At 45.2% G+C, this 21,875-nt stretch overlaps 1 protein-coding gene across 2 annotated transcripts in view; it reads left to right on the forward strand.

Moving 5' to 3' along the window:
- The window catches only part of znf469 (zinc finger protein 469), a 58,266-nt gene that overhangs the window by 19,743 nt on the left and 16,648 nt on the right, over positions 1–21,875 (forward strand). The gene's annotated exons all lie outside the window — the stretch shown is intronic.

Here is a 21,875-nt window from a genome sequence, read left to right on the forward strand (position 1 = left end):
CGTCTTTGATGTGATTTCGGTGGATCTGTCCTCTTCCCCGCGGGGCAGAAGAGATCCGGGCCGGTGAGCTTTCATCCAGATTCTCAGGGAAATCCATCCATCTGCACTCATTCACCCCCCTCCCCTCATTCATACCTCCTCTGCCTCGTCCACTGCCTCTTGTCCATTCTTCAGTACCCTCCTGAAGTTTTCACCCGCTCTAGGATAACACAGACTTCACCCCTTGCCCTCGTGTGGTTTCTGCACTCAAGCATCCATCCACTTTCCACCACTCTGTTGGTCCTTCACGCATGCAGCCTGTCTCCCAGACTTCTGGGTAACGGGTCTTTCTGAAACCTCTCCCGGAAAAAATCTTAAGCGACTTTCCATTAGTTTCTGCTGGGCCCTGAGAATTATGGTTTCCCCAATGTTCTCCTGAAGGCTGTACAGGAGTCGGAGTTAATTGAAAAAACACAAGTGTGGTCTGCCATGGAGGAGACAGTCCTTGTGTCACTGCTTCACTGAGCGAATGGACTTTCCAGAGCTGCCTGCAGCCAGGGGGGAGGAGAAGAGGAGACTGATAGAAAGAAGCATAGAGGACTTGAGAATATAAATAAGAGAATAACTTCCAATGAAATCCAACTTAAAAAAACTTCTTGGGAAGAGTTGTCATAAGAAACTGAACTAGAAAAAAAACAAGTTGGCTGAAACAGGCTTTTTTGAAGTGCAAATGTACAATACAACAGAACAATCAGTCCAACTGCTTCATTACTTATAACTGCACAGCCTCACTGTATATTAAAGAGTTTATTCCCTTTCATGGAAGACATTAAAAAGTGGGTACATATTCCTGCACTCACAATAAAAGAGATTCATGGATTAAGATTAAGAATGAGTGGAGGTAAATGGAAGTGAAAATAATGTTTAATGGTAAATGACACTGGTAAAGGGGTTCAATGTAAAAAAGTGAACTTTGAACTTGAACTTTGCAGGCACATCCTCTGTAGTACATACAAAACGTAACAGACATTGAATCTTTGGTCTTTAAAGTAGAAGCCCCCAAACATTTGATTATTGTTACCAGATTATAGTCTGTCAGATTTTATGTCAAATTATAGTATGTGGTGACTTCAATGTTGACCATAAGGAAATAAGACAATATTTTCTGCATTTCAAAAGAAGGGATACAAGCAGGTAATTTTTTGTGCGTGTGTATGTGATGCAGTAAGAGGAGCAGGTTTTAAATCATCCAGGAAAAGGAAGTAGGTTGTGTCAGTGCTGTCAGTCATCTCCATTGGCCCCTCCCATTTTAAACTTTGTTTGTAAAACGATCATTAAAGTTCATGTGCTGGGTTACAGCAGGATGCCATAGGGAAGGTTGTACCTTCCCCCTCTCCAAGATACAGATACCTAGTACACAGTCTGTTTACAGCTGTTTATACGTCTGTGCTTGATGTTATAGTTTTGAACCCTCCTCAAGTGCCACATTTTACATTGCACTAACTGGCCCTAACAGTTGTGCTAGAGGGCTGGAAAATGTCCTCAGAAATTCTCAGTATTTGGGATCTGAGACAAACTCACTGGTGTTTGTAAAACCAAATTTGAATGTAAATACAGCACCAACAGCATCAATGAAAATGTGAATAGCTGAAAATGAAGTTGGCCATAATTATAAGTTGGTCGCTGATGCCAAACATTGAGCATTATTATCTCTGCTGCCAACATACTAGGCAATGCTTTTACTGAAGCAAATTGTCCCTGTTGCATAGCAACCAATTTCAGTTAATTTCAACTCTGGGACAACATTCCTCAGGGGAAGGATGATATTAAATGTATAAAGTTAGAGGAACAGCTCAAAGCGTAAAAGTTAAATAAGGTAAAATTGGTCTGAACCTGCACTTATATGATTTAAGTGCACAGTAAAGCTTGTTTGGCGTCATTCACCTATATGGCGAGGGTTAACGTTGCACGGCATGGATTGGCTGCAAATGTGTCTGTGTGCAGCATCGGTGATTATGCCCCACAGGACAGCAGTAAAAGCCAACGATAAAACCCAGTTTACTGCGCTGCGCCCAGCGGCAACAGTGCCTATACAGCATTCTCACCAGTATAGCAATCTCAGGACTAGTCTCACCGCAGCCACGGTAACCACACAACTCCAGGCAGGGCAATCTTCTCCATGGTTTGTCTTTACTGCAGTTAATCTGCCTTTAGCGCAGTCCGCCCCAACGCACCCATACTGTAATCGCCCGCTGTTTACACTTTCCGCAGCTTTACTACAGTGGCCATAGTTACAGTAGCCGCACAAGAGCCTGTGATCCTCTCACAGCAGGTCATTGTAAAAGATGTAATCTCACCTCCGCATATTGCCAGAAATAGCATTTTCTGGGGGAATTCTCATTCTGGTATCCTGGTGAGGGAACGAGCGAGGCTGTCCTCAGTGAGTCTTCCTTATTTTCTGTGACGGAGTGTGATGGATTCAGCCTTTGTGGCGTTTACTGTCATAAAAGGGATGACTTCGGCAATGCTGGCATGTTTGCTTCGCACATTTTGGTAAACAGCGTTGCCAAGAGCTGTAACCGTTGCCTGGCGTGGGGTTCTGGAAGAAGACTTTTTGTTTATTTGGACTCCAGGGGTCTCTCCATGTGTGTGTGTGTTTTTTAGGAGGGAGGGTGCTGTAAATATCGGTGTTAAATGCCATTTGACCTCTGCCCTCCCCTGCTGTCAGTCTCTGGCTGTTAGTATGTAACTTTACACCCAACCCAACGGGGGACTGCTTTAACCCTTTTCTAACTTTCACAATGTACGTAAGCCAGGGCATGGGAGTGTCATCTCAGACTGCCAAAGGGGGAAAGTAGCTGGGAACTCACCTGACCTCATGTGGAACAACCAGTCACCTTTCAGTCAAATGCTCTGAGGGAATAAGCTTACATATTTTCTTACACGTTTCTTTAAAGGTTAATGATGCAGCGAATTCTGTACACGGATAGAGTTTTATCTCTGCAATCCCTGTCATATCCCAAATCCTAAACCATTTTTCATAATGCAGAAATGAGATACGTGATGAGCATTAATGATTACTCATCAAGGGTAGAAATGTAAAGTATAAAGTTGTTACGCTGTATTGTGCTGCCAGTTCCCAGGACTAGTCTATACCCAGAATTCAACTTTACTATATTGTTTATTATGAATACAGCTGAGGTGTAATAATTGCATGCTTTTATTGCATGTACCTACTGATAGGTAGTCTGTGGGTAAGAGTTGGGTTCAGGATGTAGAGGAAATTGATATCCTCTGGTCTCTGCACTGTGATTGCCTGGTTTAACCTTGACAATATGTGCTGCTATTGCTCAGTCACTACATTGATTATCTCTATTGTCTCTGTTTACACACACACACACACACACACACACACCCACACACACATAGTGGGTATACATGCACATAAGGGTTGGCATCACCTTCTTGGTAGCTTTGTGAGGGTGTGGGGATGATAGGTAGTGAATGGGATTTGGGGTGGGTGTGATGCTCTCCTCTGCATCCGGGCAGACTGAGCTCACCACTAATGTAAAACACATGACACACACTCCCTCAGGTCCTTTTTTCACCACACCCCCAGCACCCCCACTTCACTTTTTCCATCCTGCCGTATGACTCTCGGCTCCCACAGATCACTTAACAGGAGCTGTGCTGATAAAAGTGTTGTGTGTGTGTGTGTGTTAATGTATATGTCTAAGGGAAAAAAAGAGAGACTGTGTAAGTTTTAGTGTGTGTATACGTGAGAGTGTGTGTTGGCTGGCGCTGCCTGTGCCCACTGGGCTGCTCTCTTTATCCTGTCCCTGTGGTGTGTGAGACTGAGTCGGTGTCCAGAGCAGACAGGTAATTAGGCCCTCCGTCTGAGCTTCTTCTCTGCTGCGCTCTCTTCTGCTGTAGCTGCAGTCATTATACCCCTACACACACACACACACACACACACACATATATATATCTATACACACACAGTGTTCCTGAGTATCTGTCAGCACAATGAGAAAATGACATTCAGTTTGTTCTTGGTTGTTGGGGAGACTGAGCCTCTTGGGGAAAACAGAAGATGCTGCAGTAGAGCCCAGCAGACGCTGCCAAGCATGGAACTGTGTGTGAAGCAGTTCCTCCCCCTTCGTTCCTGCTGGATTAAAAATCTGAGGGGGACTGAGTCAGACAGTGTCTCAGAAGAACCCAGCTGACCACAGAGTGTTGTGGGGGAGTTTGGTCCAGCGCCCTGCAGAGTGGACAGTTGTCCGGGGGTTCTGGTCAAATGGGGTAGAGAGATCGGAAGGGAGATCTCATGTAAATTAGAGCACAGCACATATCCAGACACTTTGGCCCTGGTTCTAAACAGCTGGCTGCCCTCCCCCTCTTTTATTTCCCCCCTTTTTCTGCTACATTCCTGCTCTTCCACCTCTCTCACTCTTTCTTTCTCTCTGTTTCTCTGTCCAGATGTGTGCTGTTGTTTAGACCCATTTGTTTTCAACGACAGCCAACAATCCTGATCCGAGATTTCATAGAGCTTGGATGGATTTTAGGAGGAGCTCTTTGAGCCCCCATCAGACTAGAGAGGCTGAACTGGACCAGTAATGTATATTCTGGTGGAGCAGAAGGCCCATCCGGCAGCTGGAACCCCTCCAGAGGATGGAGCCCTGATGGGAGAACAGAGGCATGACAGTGGAAGTGTGGAGGAAGAGTGAAGTCACATGTTCCCCTCTCGGCTGCCGGCTTAATTGGGGCTGTCAGTTTGCCACAGCCAGCACGTCCTGCCACTGAGGAATTGGATAGTGAACTTGTGACTGTCTTCTCCTTTTTACCCTCTTCCTCTTGGCATCTCTCATTCCCTCTTGCTCCTGCTGTGTGTTCAGTTTATGTGTTTGAATCAGGAATTTCCCCCATGGATGTGTGCAAGAGATTATAATTTCAAATAAATTAGCCATTATAAAAGGACGTTTTAAGCATTAATTAATAAAATATAAGCAGGGCAAGTGCTAAATTGTTGAATGCTGAATACATTGGCATAAATGTATTCCATTTTTATTCTGTTGAAGAATACATTTACATAAAAAGTAATGAATGCAGAATATTAAAAAATACATATAAAAAAAAAAAAAAAAACATAAGTCGGGGCAGTGGTGGCCTAGTGGTTAAGGAAGCGGCCCTGTAATCAGAAGGTTGCAGGTTCAATTCCCGATCCGCCAAGGTGCCACTGAGGTGCCACTGAGCAAAGCACTGTCCCCACACACTGCTCTCTGGGCGCTTGTCATGGCTGCCCACTGCTCACTCAGGGTGATGGGTTAAATGCAGAGGACAAATTTCACTGTGTGCATCGTGTGCTGTGCTGCTGTGTATCACATGTGACAATCACTTCACTATTTCTATAATGTTTGAAATGCATGTATGAAACATGTGAAGCAGAAATGTCCCTATGGATGTGGTCACATCACCTTCACACAAGTTGGTTTTGTGACAAATTAAGTCATAATACAAGTCTTGTGTTGGACAAAAAATATCAAAAGGCAATTGATCTCCATGGATATCTTTATTGAGAGCAGTAGATTCTAAAAGTATTATCTTATTGAAGGTATTAATACTGTAATACTGCCTTGTAAAATGTAATGTGAATTGAATACAGATACAAAATTTTATATTCGTTATACATATTGCCATCACATGTATATTCCTACAAGGGATAAAAGAATATGTAACCTATTTTACAAAATATATTAATATTAAAACAGAGTTTTGTGTTTTTTGCATACGTGCAATACTGTATGTCAATGCATGTTCTCGGTCGTCCAAGTTCCATTTGTAATAGCACCCCAATTCAGCTGGTGTTGTCAAGCATGCCGTCCAGTCATGGCTAAAAGACTGTTCTAATTTATGAGCACATAGCTTTTCTTCAGTGGCTCCAGCAATTTTACCCTGTGTTTGATCTGTCAACATGGCCCAGCATCAGCAGTTGCTGATTGTCGGTGCCCGTTGTCAGATTCCACATTGGAGCGTTCAGAGTGTTTGTGCTTTAAACACACATATTTGTGGGGTCTCAGAGAGACACTCCGGCTCTGTGAATGTTTCCGGTTCAAACGTTCATGTTTGCTGTATTCACCCTTTGGTGCGCTTCTTTTTTCTCATTTTTCTTCAAGGCCCTGGAGTGGCCCTGGGGTGCACTTTGACCTCAGTCTGCTGTCTGAGCAGGTTAACATTCAACTGGCCTGAAAGGAGAGCCATGCCTTTGAAGTATATTCATCAGCTGGATCTGATGGCTTGATGCGATGGTGACCCGCCCTCTCCTGGGGTCCAGCTGTAGAGCGGCGATGCTGCTTTACAGACGGGGAATTTGCAGTTTCTTGGGGAATGTCCATTGCCCAGCATGTCTGTTGCAGGTGTGAGCTGCAGGAGATCGGCAGACTGTGTGTTTGTATGAGTGTGTGTGGCATGTGCACTTGATATCTGTGTTTTCATTAACATATTTCTTCTGAGCCTTGAGAAATGCTTGTGTGTCTTCTTTTTTTGGAAGAAGGACCTGTCATTTCCTCCCTCCCTGCGGTGGACTGGACTCAGTCCAGAGCTGCGCCCAGTTCTCTTCAAACACTAACACGCGTGGTGTTAGCATAACAGTGCAGCTCGTGGGTCATCAGGTCAAGCACATCTATGTGATCAGGCTTCCTCCCCGCTTTCTGTTTATGGGGACCTATATACATGCCACACAGCCAGCTTGGTGAAATGTATACAGCGGACATCTAGTGCTGAGCGCCCCCTCCCTCCCAGCTGAGTGAAGTAAACAGACGCCGTGATCTCGTATATCTCAGCGGAGGGAGTGGCCCTCAAATGTACACGCGCATTCACACACATACACAGTCCTTGTGAGGACTAGACGTCATAAATATCTGCCATATAAATGTACACTGCCCTGCCAGATCATAACACTGCCTCTAGGATTGTACAGTAGGGACGGGGCATGATGGGTGCATTAATTCATGAGCTTCCCTTTTTACCCCGATTACTCTGGAACAGGGAAAACCTGGACTCAACAGGCCACATGACCTTTTTGCATTCCTCCAGAGTCCAATATTTTTGCTTCCTAGCATTTTTACAACTAACCTCACTAACAAGGCTTGTGACTGTTTTTTTGTGCAGGGCTGCCAATTTACTATGGCATCCACATATCTTTTTTCTCATGAGCACCTGTCAAAAATCCACACACACCCTTTTTTCTTTTACTTTAACATCTATAGAGTCGACACAATCATTCATTCAAAAATCCAGGCACACAGAGCTTCTGTGATTCATTTGTCTGTGACCAGGGTGATAAATTCACACAGTGGGTGCAGCATGCTTCAGGAGGCCATGCCAGAGAGGCTCGTGCAAATGCTTGAAGCTCCCCTGCCCTCGTACTCCACTGTCTCTTTCCTTTCCTTTCCTTTCCTGCTCAGAGCTAAGAAACTCACTGCTCAGAGCAAAGAATTGCAGTCAGGACTAAAAAAAAATGACCCAGGGATACACCTGACAGCGCAGGTGGAGCGGCGAAGCAGGTTGTTGAGGGAGATGGGTGGTCGGAGACTAAAGTACACTCAGTGGGGGGAGGGTTTGGGGGCACAGCTGTTCAAAGCAGGTTAAAAGTTCTAGAGGGAGTGGCGCCCTCGAGGGGCACAAATGCAGTTTAATTTCCCCGCAAGTCACTCCTCTGGGCTTTCCAAAGTGGCACGCAATGTGGAGAGCGGCCTTTTCATTTAGCGTGCCTGCCATCAACAGCTTGGCATCAACACACGGGTTTGCACATAAATCGTTTTTTTTTTTTCACTTATTTGTGTTTTGCAACATCCAAAAAAGTTGTTTTTTCCCTCAGAAGAAGTCCATATGTGTTTAACTCAGTAGCGTTGCACAAAGGTCACAGGAGGGTCGTATGGCGTTTTACAATGGCCCTTTTTGTCGACCTCTATGCCTGCTATTTAACAGTCTGCAAACACAAACCATCCAAAGCCACGGTTGAGGGCATGGCTCCTGCTCAGACACTGATGTGAAGGCCATTCTTGCTGTCCCCCACCAGCGATGCACACTGCGATGGAGAAGACAGGAGTCCTTAGCATTCAGTCTCTGTGTGATGCTGTGAGTCTCATTTCCTTTTTTTGCATGTAGCAGTAAACTGGCGAGGATATGAGAGGAGAGGGATTTGTTATGTGAACCATGTGTGGGTCCTAGTGTGGGATTTTGAAGCTCAAAGCAACACATGGTACGAGGCTCAGTGCCTCTCCCTTCAGATGCTGTTGTAAACTTTAGGTTCTTTGATGTTTGCAGTTGGGCTGGGCAGTACATAAGGGAAATAGCACGATATGAACATCCATATCGGCACAAATTATAATGTGACTATTATGAAAGAACTTCATAATTTCTTCATAGTTTATTTTTCTGTGGCTGTGAATAAAATCTGTACCCTGGTTTCAGGAACATGTGGTTCCACTTTTGCCAAAAGGGGTCACTCTACCTGTTACTTGCTCATCAGCTTTGTAAATTAGGTCTAGGGGGTCAATTCGTCATGGCTTTTGCAGGCATTTGGGGATTGTTTATAGCAACATTTCTAAAAAAATTCTAAAATTTGAAGTCTTAATTGGAAGCAGTAGTTTTTTTGTTTTTTTTTTGTAATCTTTGTGTATAGGCTGGATTATCTGTGTCACACATGTTCCAATCTGTGTGTGCATGTGTACGCTGCTGTTCAGTTTTCGGCAATGTAATGTACATTCCTGCCATATCAATGTAAACACGGAACAGCAGCAGTGACAGCAGATCATTGATCAAATTTGCAGCGATTGGACAAAATTGCAAGGTGTTGATTGAAATGTGGCAATCATGACATCACGAATATCCTGGAGGGACTGATTCGTGTAATCATGAAAAACTAATATAATTTTGTGCAGGTTATCAGCTGCTCACGACGGCGTGATTAAAATGACAATGCTGTCTGGCAATGTAGTACGTCTCCCTTCTGAATTAGTTTTTCCCCCGTTTGCCCTGTAGTCAGATTTGTAATGTGCTGCGTTCCCCCCTGCAGATGGAATTTGATGTCCTCTGTGTGGCAGGATGCTTTTCCTGATAATACCAGGGTTTCCGAGAGAATGAGCCGAGAGATAGTTGGGGAGGGACACGGCAGGATTCCCTTTTAAGGCTGTTGGTTTGGGCTGTGCTCTGTTTGCACAGCCCCAGGAAGGCTGTCCTGCGAGATGTTAACACAGCATTAAATCAGCTCACGTCAACAACATTATCATATGAGTGTTGATCCTGGAATCTAAAGGTTAGAGTTCTTCCAAATCCCATGGCACTGTCACTCATAACACGATTTCCACTGTCTGCATTGCTTACTGTGCTTCTGCAATTGATGGGGCTTGTAATAATGGACAACCTCAACCATGTGAGGTTTTATTCTAGTTGTGCATCACAGAAATGCTGCTTGTGTGGAAACAAAGATTGTATTTATATGATGATGTAGTGTGCAGACTGGATTGAGTTGTTGCTCATCAGTATCTGATTACAGCAGGTCCCGATAGATTGACTGTGCGGCTGCTGGAAGTGTTTATGGCCAGTCAGTGATAGGGTTAGGTTTGTGAATGAGAAAAAGAGGCAGGGTGTGCCCCTATTCGGATGGACAGCAGCCGTGTGGTCGCGTTTTCTCAGACCCCTCTGGCTGAATCTGAGCTCTTTTTTTTTTTTTTTCAGAATTCTTTCGGGGCACAGCAGAGCTTTAGGTATGCTAACTACATAAATGCTCCAGGCTTGCTGCAAAAAGGGCCTTCCCTGCTCGAGCCTTAAAAAGCAAAGCTCTGGCTCGCAGTCTTGCATTTCCTCCAACAATGGCAAGTCTAATAGGTAGATGATCTCCTGGCCCCCAAATGGCCCTCTATCTGCGCGAGTTTTATTACCCTGGCTTAAGAGTGCTTAGGGGGGCTTAGAGTGAGGGGAACCACTCTGGTACACCTGGAAGTCCACCCCCTTTCGCTCCCTGTTTTTATTCCTTTTTCCTTCTCTTGATTCCTTCTGAGACTTATTTATTCAGCCCACAGCCCTCTGACCTCGCAGTGGGTTCTTGCTACTGTGTTAATTAATGCATGGTTCAGGTAATTCTCTCCTTGTCTACACTGACATCCATCCGTGTTATCTTATCTCTTCTATTCTCGATGGCATGCTAAGGACGCCTCTGCTTAGGACCGGGTGGTTTGAGCCCGAATCGCTGCTGAGAGCCGGAGCTTCTTCCAGTGTGGTCAGGGTGCTTTCTGTGCTCCCAGAGGCATTTCCTTGCATCCCAATTATTAAATCACATGCTTGCTCTGTACCATTCCGTCTCACCCCCTTATTACAGAAGATATTTGCCTTTACTGCTGACAAGGGATTTTCCGCTGTCGTCTAGATGTGTGCTTTCAGAATACATTTTTGTTATTCAGTGAAACTGAAGGAATAAAAAAATGGCTTTGTTTATATGGTTTATACTCTTCCTAAACTCAATTTCCACTTAAAGGCTGTATTTGTGCAGTTTTTAAGCCTCATGGTTGGACCCTGCCGTAAACCCATTCACAGTTGCTGCAGCCCATGTCCACCACACAGACACGGGTCAGCTCGAACAGGCCCAGTTAAAGCCACAGCGCCGTGCTTCCTCCTCTCTCCTCACCTCACACCGCCAGCAGTGGTGTGATCTACACCAGGAGGGGTAGAGAGAGAGCCAGGCGGGTTCCCTTCAGGGCGTGGACAGGGCAGATTTGGAAGTAGCCATGTCGTTTTTTTATTGCGTGTTTCCCATCCTATGCCAGCTGAGCTCACAACAACCGCCCCCAGCTAATTACACAGGCCTTGCTATGAGCGACGTGATTTATTTATCCTCTGACATCCGTCCTGAGCCCTTATGCAGCCGGCCGAGGTTGTGTGGGGAGACGGCTGTGGGGATGTAATTATGCATTAGCCTTGTTTTCCTGACGCCCGCTTTCTTCTTCTCCTTCCTCCGATGGCTTATTTTCCCTGCCCGGGTGGGTGACAGGACCTCCAGAGCGAGAGCCGACACCGTCATGCTACTGGGTAGAGGCCGGTGCAAAAAAAGCCGGACAGGGAGGAGGAGGCGGATGGAGGACTGACGTCAGATTTTAAAGCCTTGGTTTTTGGGGTGGGGGCGGAGGGCTGTCGGTAAGAATGTGCGGAGTTGGGAGAAATGTGAGCTCCCCCACAGAGACGGAACGCGAAGAGAGCGGCCGGGAGGGAGGGAGCGAATGAGTGAACGAGAGTTCAAAAAAGTGCTCTTTACGAGGATGAGGAAATACGTTCCACGTTTAATCTACGCGCAATCTAAAAATAACCCTCCCCCCTTTTTTTTCTGTCTGCTGCCCACTAGGGCAGGCTTGTTAAAGAGGTCTGGTCTGCTGAGACAGAAAATGTGTGTCAGAGTGAGAGAATGACTCGGAGGGTTCATAAGGTAACATTCCCAGCTCCGTCTGCTGTGGAGATCAGACGGCCCCTTCTGTCACCGGCTTCTTTTTCGCCCAGCAGCCGCCTGGTCATTGGAGAGAGTGCGAAAACCTGGGGCCCAGCAGCACAGTAGCACGCGTCTCTCACTGCTGGTGTCACTGCGGCCATGAAAGCACCTTTGGCTGTGAAATATGTAGCGACAAACCGCACAGTGCCGGGCCTGAAATCTTCTCGTTAACTCTCGGGCTCTCACGTTCAAGACTGTAGCTATGAGTATCAGTCTTATAATGCTTTTGAACCAGAGGGACAGGGATTTCTGCTCATCAGCTTCTCATTTTGGGACATTTGTCAACAAAGTATGAGACTTTCCTGAAAATAGAATAAAATCTGCATTTATGTTTGTGCCAAAACTTGGATTTTTTTGTTTAATGATGCACCGGAGAATCTATCCCTACAAAAGCTAAATAAGAATTTGTGGTTTTCCTACTGTTACAAGTGAGTAAGGCAGCAGTCCCATCTCAGGTAATTAGTCTAGTCAATAATTCATATACTGCTATATTCTGGCTCAAACATGTGTGCCTGAACATGTATGCCAAAAAAGCAGCTAGACGGAACAACCATTTTTCCACTTGTAGAGAAAGGGGTATGGTTTTAGTACCTTTAGTGGACACACCCCAATAATATAGAGTGGATACGGAAAGTATTCAGACCCCCTTAAAATTTTCACTCTTTGTTATAGTGCAGCCTTTTGCTAAAATCATAACGGTAAATTTTTTCCTCATTAATGAACACAAAGCGCCCCATATTGACAGCAAAACACAGAATTGGTGACATTTTTGCAGATTTCTTAACAAAGAAAAAACTAAATATCACATGGTCCTAAGTATTCAGACATTTTGCTCAGTATTTAGTAGAAGCACCCATTTGATCAAATACACACCTGGGTTTAGGGAACCTCTAACGTTGGTGGACAGCCATTATGGACGTACAGTAATCATTCAATTTGAACAAATTCTGTATTGAGTGTTTATTCTGTAATTAGTGTTTTGGGGGTTGTGTTATATCCTGGTGAATACCCCCAATTCTCCATTATTCCAGCATATGCTTAATGCGTTGAAGGGAATGTCAGGATCATACGATTGGCCACCTCCCATCGAATTTCACCCCTCATGCTGTGTCTTTGGCAATCTGTTCTATAATCCACCACATGGTCTTGTTGTCAGTATCCACTGAAGCAACTGGGAAGTGAATTTGCATTGTGCCCAGTGCAACTTAACACTCAACGCTCTTGTCACACAATCTGGACATCTCTTCAGTTTCTCACACTCCACCATTCTTCCACACTCTTGTCTGGTGCCCCTTTTTTCCAGTTGGGAGTTATAAGTGGAACAGAGGTGCGTGGGACTGTTTGTTTTTTTGTGAGGGTGGAGTCTCACCTAGCTGGGCTCTTGTGAAAGGCCTTCAGATGGGAATGAGCTCCAGTGGAGTGCAGTGGAGTCAGTCTGAGGGAGGTGTTGATACCCCTCTGGAATCCAAAACAACTCACCTACCCCCCTAACTTTCTGTAAGGCATGAAAAAAGCTCCAAGAGACTGCCGAGGTCTGGCTTCTTCAGTCCAAAAGCTGGAAAGCACCCCACTCCGAGCCACAGACCCTAGCCTGTCCCAACAACAGCCCGAATGGTTTATTCATCAGAGGCACTCGGGGGTCGCAACAGTAGCGCGTTCCTCGCATGCACCAGGTGCCATATGAATCGCAGTCGATAGCTCCTCTCTGCATTCGCTGTGAATGATGGGCGACATGAGGCACACTGGGTGCCCTGCTGTGCGGAGGGAACAGCACCTGATAATGCACTTAGCTTTTCCCACGTAGGCTGCGCAAGATTAGCTGCAGTTAAGACGAAGGGAGGAAAAAAAAAACATGCTGATGCTGGATAATGCGTTTATAATGATATAATACCATAATAATTCCTTTGAGCTGAAGCTTTCTCATTTCATTTCATGCTGCAGATTCGAAGCTTCTAATTTGCCGTTACTCGTCTGTGCTCGGCATTATTACTTTTGCCTTTTTGACCTCCGCCTACCTAACTCACCTCTTGCTATTTCTGTTGCATTTTAGATTAAGAGATTTGGTGGAGGAAAGTGCTTTTGCATATTGTCAGTTAGCTTTATTTTTCCCCTAAATTGGCACAGGAGAATAGGAGAGAAAAAATAGGAGGCTCTGGAAATTTGTCTTTCTTATTTGTATTCAGGCATCGATTGTACTAGAATAGAAAAACAGCATGTGGGCCAAACACAGAAATGCTAGATCAGTATAGGACATTTGTTCTCTCTCACTTTTAGTCAGTATTATTTCCCTCAGCCTCTTCCTCTGAAGTTCACTGTGCCATTTATTGGCGTAATAAGTTGATTCTCGCAAGGCCAAAGCAGACAGAGCAGAGAATAGGAACAATAACTCTTCTTGTCCTTCTGGTCCAGTGGATCTCCTCAAAGCATAATGGTTGAATTAATGTTGGCCCTCTCCTCCCATCCTCTTAACTGAAGAGGAGTGAATTAAAACCCTGGAAACCTGGAAGCGCTGTGTCTTTGACACTTTTGCATTTGTCTGAGGTTGCAAAGTCATTTGGATTAGGGTGTGTGTATGTGTGTGTGATGATGTGATAATAGGACCAAAAAGTGACTGATATTAGTGCAACTGAGAGATTCTAGGTGTATGATTGCGTAATTGTTCCATTTGCAAGAGGCGGTTCAGCTAATAAATATCCTGAGTATAGAATTTTAATTAACTGTAGCCATCCAAGGTACTGTCAATGAGCTGCATTAACTGTGACAAATGCTTTTGGTTTGTTGTATTTCCAGACTGGTGCAGCAGACCAAGGCTCTGCATCAGGCTCACCGCACCACTTCTTAGGCGGTAAAAAATGGGCAAAAACTTCTACAAAAAAACAGCCTTTGGTTATGTTAGAGATTAATTTGTTCTTGTGAAATACCACCACCTGTCTTTTTTTTTTTGCTGCTGAAAGTAAAATCAATCTTTTAGTGTACCATTAAATATTTCTAGTTTTTGCACAGCTGCAGTTTGCAGATGGTCCCTGACTCTGACGGTGGCTGTACTCTGCCTTCATCCTTTTACAATTAAAATGCCTGCCTACCTGGTTGCATCGGCGCTGATCAGGCCATAACGTAGCTATGAATGAACAAACACTTTTCTTTCCTTCATTTTGGCAAGAAGCAGTAGTTTCCTCGCTTCGTTTTCACGAACTTGCAGGTGAATTCTCCGCAAACCTGCAAGCTCTTTAATTGGTGAATGTCTATTTCTTTTTTTGTCTCCCCTGTAAATTTATGGTAGACCGGGAGGGAACAAATAACTGTGTTTTCTTGTAAGGCTTACATAAACGGCCTTTTAAGTGCCCCTGAAAGAGAGCGTTTTCTATAAGCCTGGGATTTTTCAACAAATTCTTCCAAAGTACACAGCCCTCTCCACAGGCCACACTTTGGCTTGGCTTTGCTGCTTGCCTCACACGCAGAGTCCGGCAAGGTAGCCTCTCCTGGACAGAGGACACCTTTCTGCTTTGCATTTAGCTCCACAGCCACCCGGAGTTGAACTAACCAACGCGAGCGCCTCAGAAAAATGCCCACGGACTGGCCCTCACCCCGCCCCCCCCGGGCATCCGCACAGACATTCACTCAGCGTCTTCACTCAGCGTCTGCTTGATCGCTATCTTGTTCCAAAAACCTGAGGATAAGACAGAGGAGAAAAGACAACATGAAAGCCTAGACCAAAGCAAACAGAAAACTGACAAAGGAGCGTCAGAGACGGAGTTTATTCTGAGCGGGGCCGAAAGTAATCAATTCTGGCTCGGGTCTGAGCAAGTCTGCGTGAGCCCTGGGCTTGTTCCAGCAAATCTAGTCAGGGCCGATCCTGTCTTGGCCAGACAACATCACAGCCCGGTTTGTGTCCACGGAATCAGATCAATACCGGTTCTGTCTGTGTGAGGATCTGATCAGTACCAGTTTTGTTCTAGGCATCTCGGGTCAGTCCTGCATGCCCACTATGGCCATGCTGTCGGCTATGAATGGGTCCTTGCAGCCCTGGTACAGAGCACCATTCTTTTTACCCCCTGATCGGGGCCTGACATCCGAAAGGGAAGCCCAGGCAGTCAGGCGGGCCGAATGTTTTCCTGCACCCATGCTAGAAATGGATGTATTGAGTGCTGATTTAATGCGTTTAAAGAAGAAAAACTAAGCTATGTCCAACGGCGAGAAGCAGGAGGATGGACAGGGACAGCAGTGAAAACAGGGAGATGGGGGGCGGGCTCCTGGTAAAAGCGTTTCCCTTCAGATGATCTGTACAGCCGTGCAGGAAAAACATCCAGACGCAAAGCCAAGCCTGTCATTAGTGCCCTGGGGTTTGTTTGTGTTAAGAGTTATTTGCCCACTTTGCCATTTCCCCAGGAATCTGAAACACCCCAGCGCCCAGCTACGCGTCGACTCGGCCCTGTGAACAGACGCTGCTCTCAGCCGGTCCCTGCCATTACCGCTCTTACCCTGATCTACTGAAGTCAGGGTCACATCAAGCAGAAAAATGACTGAAAGAGCACTTCAAGGTCGCCATACAATCCTCCGCTCGGCTTCGCTGACAGTGTTGATTGTTTCAACCTCACATTATCCAATAATTCTACAAAAAAGAATTCAAACTCTTTCTTAACTGAGTTACTTAACTTAACTGTCTGATAAGTCATACGTTTTTTACTCTATCATTCATATCTCCAGGTTTTCTTCTCAAATCTGCCCAGCCTCTTGATTCTCCTCTGTCTGCACTGGCATGTCTTGTGTGTTCTGTTATATGTATTATCTATAGAGATGGCATTCAAGTTAGAATTTCATTGTGCTTGGTTTCATTGCTTGGTTCATAGTTTATAGTCATATGTACTGTGCATATGGCAATAAACTACTTGAAATGTGGAAACTTAAAACTGTCTCAAATGCACCTGCTCACTATTTTGCCTTTAGGTGCCACACTGAGAGAGGTCCCCTCAGATACGATGAGTGGTGGGACTTGTTGAGACAGTTCCAACCTGATGCAATGTGGCAGCCGGCGGGCCTTAGCACGCATTGATCGTCTCCCCAACTTCAATTTTGTGAATTTTAAAATAAAAGTAGGGCTGTGGCTGGGCGGGGGTGAATGGCGTGCTGTGCTCAGTCGGCAGCGCACTGAACCCCTCTGTTTTGATTTTTCTCCCGCGATGGGCACACTGGACTGCCTGTGAGGAGCGGGGCGGAAGCAGGAAGTCGCCCTGTAAGGCGATCTGCGTTGCAGCACAGAGAGCCTTTTCAACGCAACCCCGCGACCCTGCACAGTGACACACCAGGCAGCCCCGCGTCCTCCGCCACACAAACAGCAGCCCTCGCGGGGCAGCGCACACCAGGGACACCCCAGCCCAGCAGTCCTGCTGCGCCGCTCAAATACCAAATATGACACTGAGAGCTATTCACCTGAGAGGCAGTCTGGCCGGCCACCCAATGAAAGTGTAAAAATAATCAGCACCCAACTGTCAGCTCAGGTCACCATCACAATAATTATGATTGTTTTTTATGGTAATATGAATTATCCATTATCCACGATGCCGCTGCTAATGATTATTATAATATTCTTCTGTATAACTAGAGAAAACAGTAGCAATTAAACCTCTTCTCTGGGAGTTATAGTGAGGTTGTGGAGTGAGGTTCTCTCGCAGAGGTGGCCATCAGGGAAGCACTTTGTCTAAGGAATGCTAAGCGCCCCCAACCAGTCTATCCAATTCACTTTGTGTCATTTTACTACAGCTATGTCCAATCCATTACCATAAAACAGTTGCGAACAGTTGCCTACCACTGCACTTGCCTACCTTAGTTCAAAATTAATAAGCACAGTGAACGTATCGAGTCTACCTACGTTTTTTGAGACGTGCATTTGTGTGTGCACTCTCCCTTTCGTCACCACCGTTCCCAGTGTGTGTGAGAGACGGAGGTGGGTAAGCACGTGTTCAAGCATGTCAGCAAATGTGTGTGTGTTTACCAATATCAACGCCGAGGCAAATTTACTTGGCTGAAAGCACAATCTGCAGTATTCATGCTCAGCTGGAGGTGTGAGGCTCTGCCTTCTAGGCCAACTGCGAGATCTCTTACTAAGTATCACTAATGTGGACATGGTGACAAATTTTGAGTTGAATGCTTTGCATTGTGGTCGGTGTGTGCCAGAATTACTGTGCTATACTGTACATTATGTATTTACTTGCAAGCCTGGAGACAAGCATTTTTGTCTTTGGCCTATCTTATGGCCTAGATTCAAAAGGCTAGTGGATAATGGACTTGAAGCAAAGACCCTCATGTCCTGTCTGCCTGCTATTAGAAAGAGAAAAAAAAACACAGTCATTTTCATTGCCTGCTTTTTCAAGTACCACATCATGCGTGCTGGTATACTTAGAAATGGCTGAGTTGTAATTAGGTCATTTGGACGTTCCTTGGACTATTTAAAGGTGGCGCACATGGGGGGAAAGTCGGTGCAAACAGTGACTCATGATTGTGGTGCCCGGAATTCCCTTTTGCATCTGGCTGGGGGTACTGCTTTAGTTGGCAATGCTTTAGTCAATTGAAAAAGATGTAAAATAAATAGAATAATGATAACTGACTGTTTCGCCACTCGGCCTCCAGACACCCGCACTTTACAAGCGTGAGTCAGAAGAAGTGACTGAAAGATGTGAGTCATGCACGCTCACCAGTGTTGGGAGTAACACTGCAATCTAATTACCTCTCAGTGGCAAAAAGTTCATTATCAAACTGTGCTTAAAACTAATTAAAACCAAACTGTATTGAATTGAAAATTAATTATAAACAAATCCGTATGCTTAGAAAAAAAGCACAGTAAGCAGATGCATTGCTTTAAGCTTAAATTGTTGTTTTTTTCTGAAGATGAATTATTTGTAAGAAGAATACAACATAAAATGCTGCTGTTGCGCTGGCTTTCAGATTTGCACCTACTACACTACTCTCCGGTGCATAACTACTTTATTGTGATAAAGTTTACCTTTTATTGTTTTTTGTACAAACCTTTATCTTCTGCAATGAAATACTTCCTTCTCTAATATAGCTGTTGTTGGAATGATGTTTAGAGAAGTGCATCAGAATGACATTATCCTGATATACTGTCACTTACTGAGTTGTAGCTAATGCCCAGATTCTGTTTGTTAGCCATAACTGAGCTGAGGAACATTATGCTTCTGGAGCTGGGAGGAAAATCGTAAATGGTTGTCAATCAGGGACGCTTACTGCATGACCTTGGATTTCACCTTGCCCCATGCTGGCTAAGAATGCATTAGAAGCTTGAATGTAAATGTCTCCAGGAGTCTCTTTGCAAAGTTGGAAAGAATGAATAGACTCGTAAGATATACCAAACGGATAGAAATTGATATGTAAGAGGAAGAGGAAAGGTGCATGGGAACACCATGTGAGGAAGAGGTTTGTGTTTCCACCTGAATGAATCAGCGCAAATGCTGCCAGGTCTATAGGAAATGCTTAACTTCCTGTCCATTAATCTGAGCTCTGGTCCATGCGCTGCCACAGGCGTGCTCTGTGTGTGCTGCCATGTTTACCTTTATCCCCCATAACAAGCATCTTCAGTCACTCTCCAGTGACCCGAATGCACATGGGACATACACGGTAATATATGCAGGTAAACACACACAGATGGCACACTGTCACGGCGGCATGGTGCATGGATGGACACACATTGCAAAAAAAACAGGTACACGCATCAGAACAGGACATACAGTTTAAGGCCCCGACAGCGACAAGAGACGACATTGAAACACTCACAATCAGGATAACAATGAACAAAACCCAACAAAGCTCCTGCCCGAATGGCGGAGCCGGAGTGCCGCATCCGGAGTCAGTTCATGACACACACACTCATGCATCTGCAGAAATACACACGTTTGATGTGTGTGAGCAGGATGAAAACATTTTAAACCGTGTCAGTTACTGTGCATATTAGAGAGACAGATTTTACAGTTTTTCATCTGGTGATTACTGCTTGTTTCCTTCTGCTCTCTTTCTCAGTCCACCTTTGTCTCCTGGGTGTAGCGTGCAGGTGTACAGTCCTCAAATACAAAGACCCGAAGACAAAGTCAAAGGTCAAAACCATGGACCCTCTGGCCACTCATGATTAGTTGCTCCCCCCAAAAAGCCCAGTTCCATCATTACACCCGAAGCACCAAAACTAATCAATCAGAAAGGCAGTGCTTAAAGATCTGTGACTGCTAGAGGACTCATCAGTGGCAAAATGAGGGTATGGAGATGAATGTGCTTCTCCACTTGTCCTCGCCTCCGATTGGTTCGACTTATTTTCCCCAGGCTGCCTCTGGTAGCCCGCTGAACTTTTGAACTGAGAATAGAAGACGTTTCCTGCGCACATCGAACGGTCTTCCCTCCGCCGTGTTCCCACTTTACCTTTGACAGCTCTGAGAGCTGAGCCTCCAGAGCTGTCGTGTCGGAGATGGACGCTGCTGTCCATGGCGTGTTCACACACGTGAGCTGTTGATGAGACTGTCACGTTAAGGCCTTGGGTGGGGAATATGAAGAGTTAGGAAGGGGGGCGAAGGTCATTGCCCAGAGGCTCCAAAGGCCTGTTTGTTATGTTCTTCCACGGCAGCTCAACTTACCGCTGCCACATTGTGTCATTCTATTTCCTTTCCCTGGACAGGGACTTAACATTTTCAGCACCATGATGTTATCTTAAATTCTTTCTTTCTTTCTTTTTTCACACATACCTATATACTGTTTGTTTAGCATGGTGCACCTCGAGAGTTGGGTGCATCAGAAGTAGGCCGCACCAAAGACGTTTCCGGACACGCACTAAAACAGTTTTTCATAAAACAGAAAACCATTTAGCCGTTCATCTCCAAAGAATGAGAGTGTTATTTTAGAAAAACAGGCAAAAGTAATAAAAATGACTGTTCTTAGTTCAACCACCATTTCCGCACCTCTGAGAAACAGTTTAATGCTCAGAGAATTAAATAATGCCTAGAAAGTGGAAACGGGATAAAAAAGGGAAAAACAAACTCTAATTAATCCCCTGTTAATTAGCTGCCATTTGTTGATGTAGGGAGCAGCCAGGGTCACTGAGGAAGGATTTAGTGTTTGTGTCTAGCACGAGGTATAGCTCAGTCTCGACTAACCCTGTGTCCTCTGTAAAGTTCAGCTCACAGCTATTAAAATAAAAGTTCATTTGAGCAGCAACCAAATCCTCTGCTCTGGGTTGGATCGTGGAGAAGAAAATATTGATGCATTGAAATGTTAATTGGAGGCTTGGGTTTTCAATATAGACTTTGTCAATCACAGAGGGAAGACTGTGAGTGTTTCAAGATGGAACCAGAGAGTTGTTTCCCCCCTGACGTCTTATTAAAATCCTGTTGATACCCTCATCCCTTCTTAACTGTTCTCTTTTATTTCCCCATCTCTTACTGCGCAACACATGACTAATATTCCATAGCCTTGCGTGAATTAAGAAACGTGTGTCAAAAACTAGGAAAATGGCTTTTAAATGTCCTGAAACAAAGATTCCATCATGTTTGTGGAATGTCGCGGTTAGCAATATGGAAAGAGACGGGGTAGGGAAAAAAAAAAGTGGCAATAAAAATTGTCTGAAAAGGAGGAAAAAGAAAATCTTGGGAGGGGGTCAGGGGAGCTTCTGGAATTACTCGCTGAGACACCCGTCCCCCCCAACACCACCTCCCTGCCAGCCCCACCCCTGAGGCCTCTACCCTCAGCACAGTTTTAACCACATCTGCTGGAGAGGGAGCAGTCTGGCTGGGGGTTTGGGAGAAGCCTTTAGCATGGCTTATAAAACTGCTTTTGGGGTACTGAATGCTTTCTTAAATGTACTAAATGTTCTCTAGATGAACAGTACATTTTAGAATCAAAGTTATTAAATAAACATGACATATATCAATATGTCATATGAATCAAGCAACGATTCCATATTCTTTTCTGTCCAGTGGCAAAAGCTTTAGAGAAACCGTAAAGCCAAACCTCACAATGCCGACTTTTCCCAAGCAAAACGGAAGCAATGTGAGGCTTTAAAGGCAAATTGCTTGGATAATGGATGTTTCTAAAAATACGAGTGGGAGAAGGCGCTGCTGAAGGCTGGCTTGGCCCATGCTGTATGGCTCTTGGCCGCGGGCCACCCGTTTGCACCCAGGCAGTCTCCTCCTGCCGCCCGAGGCTCCGAGGAGAACGTGAGCGGAGCAGTCAGACTGTGTTTCTGCTGCTACCTGATCCGTTCCTCCCAAGCAAAAGGGAAAACGCTAAAAAAAAAAAAAAAGAGGCCCACAGTCCACCTCCTCTGTTAGCCGCTGCCGGCTAACACCCATCTCCCTCCGCTCTCCCCTCC

Source organism: Denticeps clupeoides, chromosome 17, assembly GCF_900700375.1.
Source record: "Denticeps clupeoides chromosome 17, fDenClu1.1, whole genome shotgun sequence".
Lineage (NCBI taxonomy): Eukaryota > Metazoa > Chordata > Actinopteri > Clupeiformes > Denticipitidae > Denticeps > Denticeps clupeoides.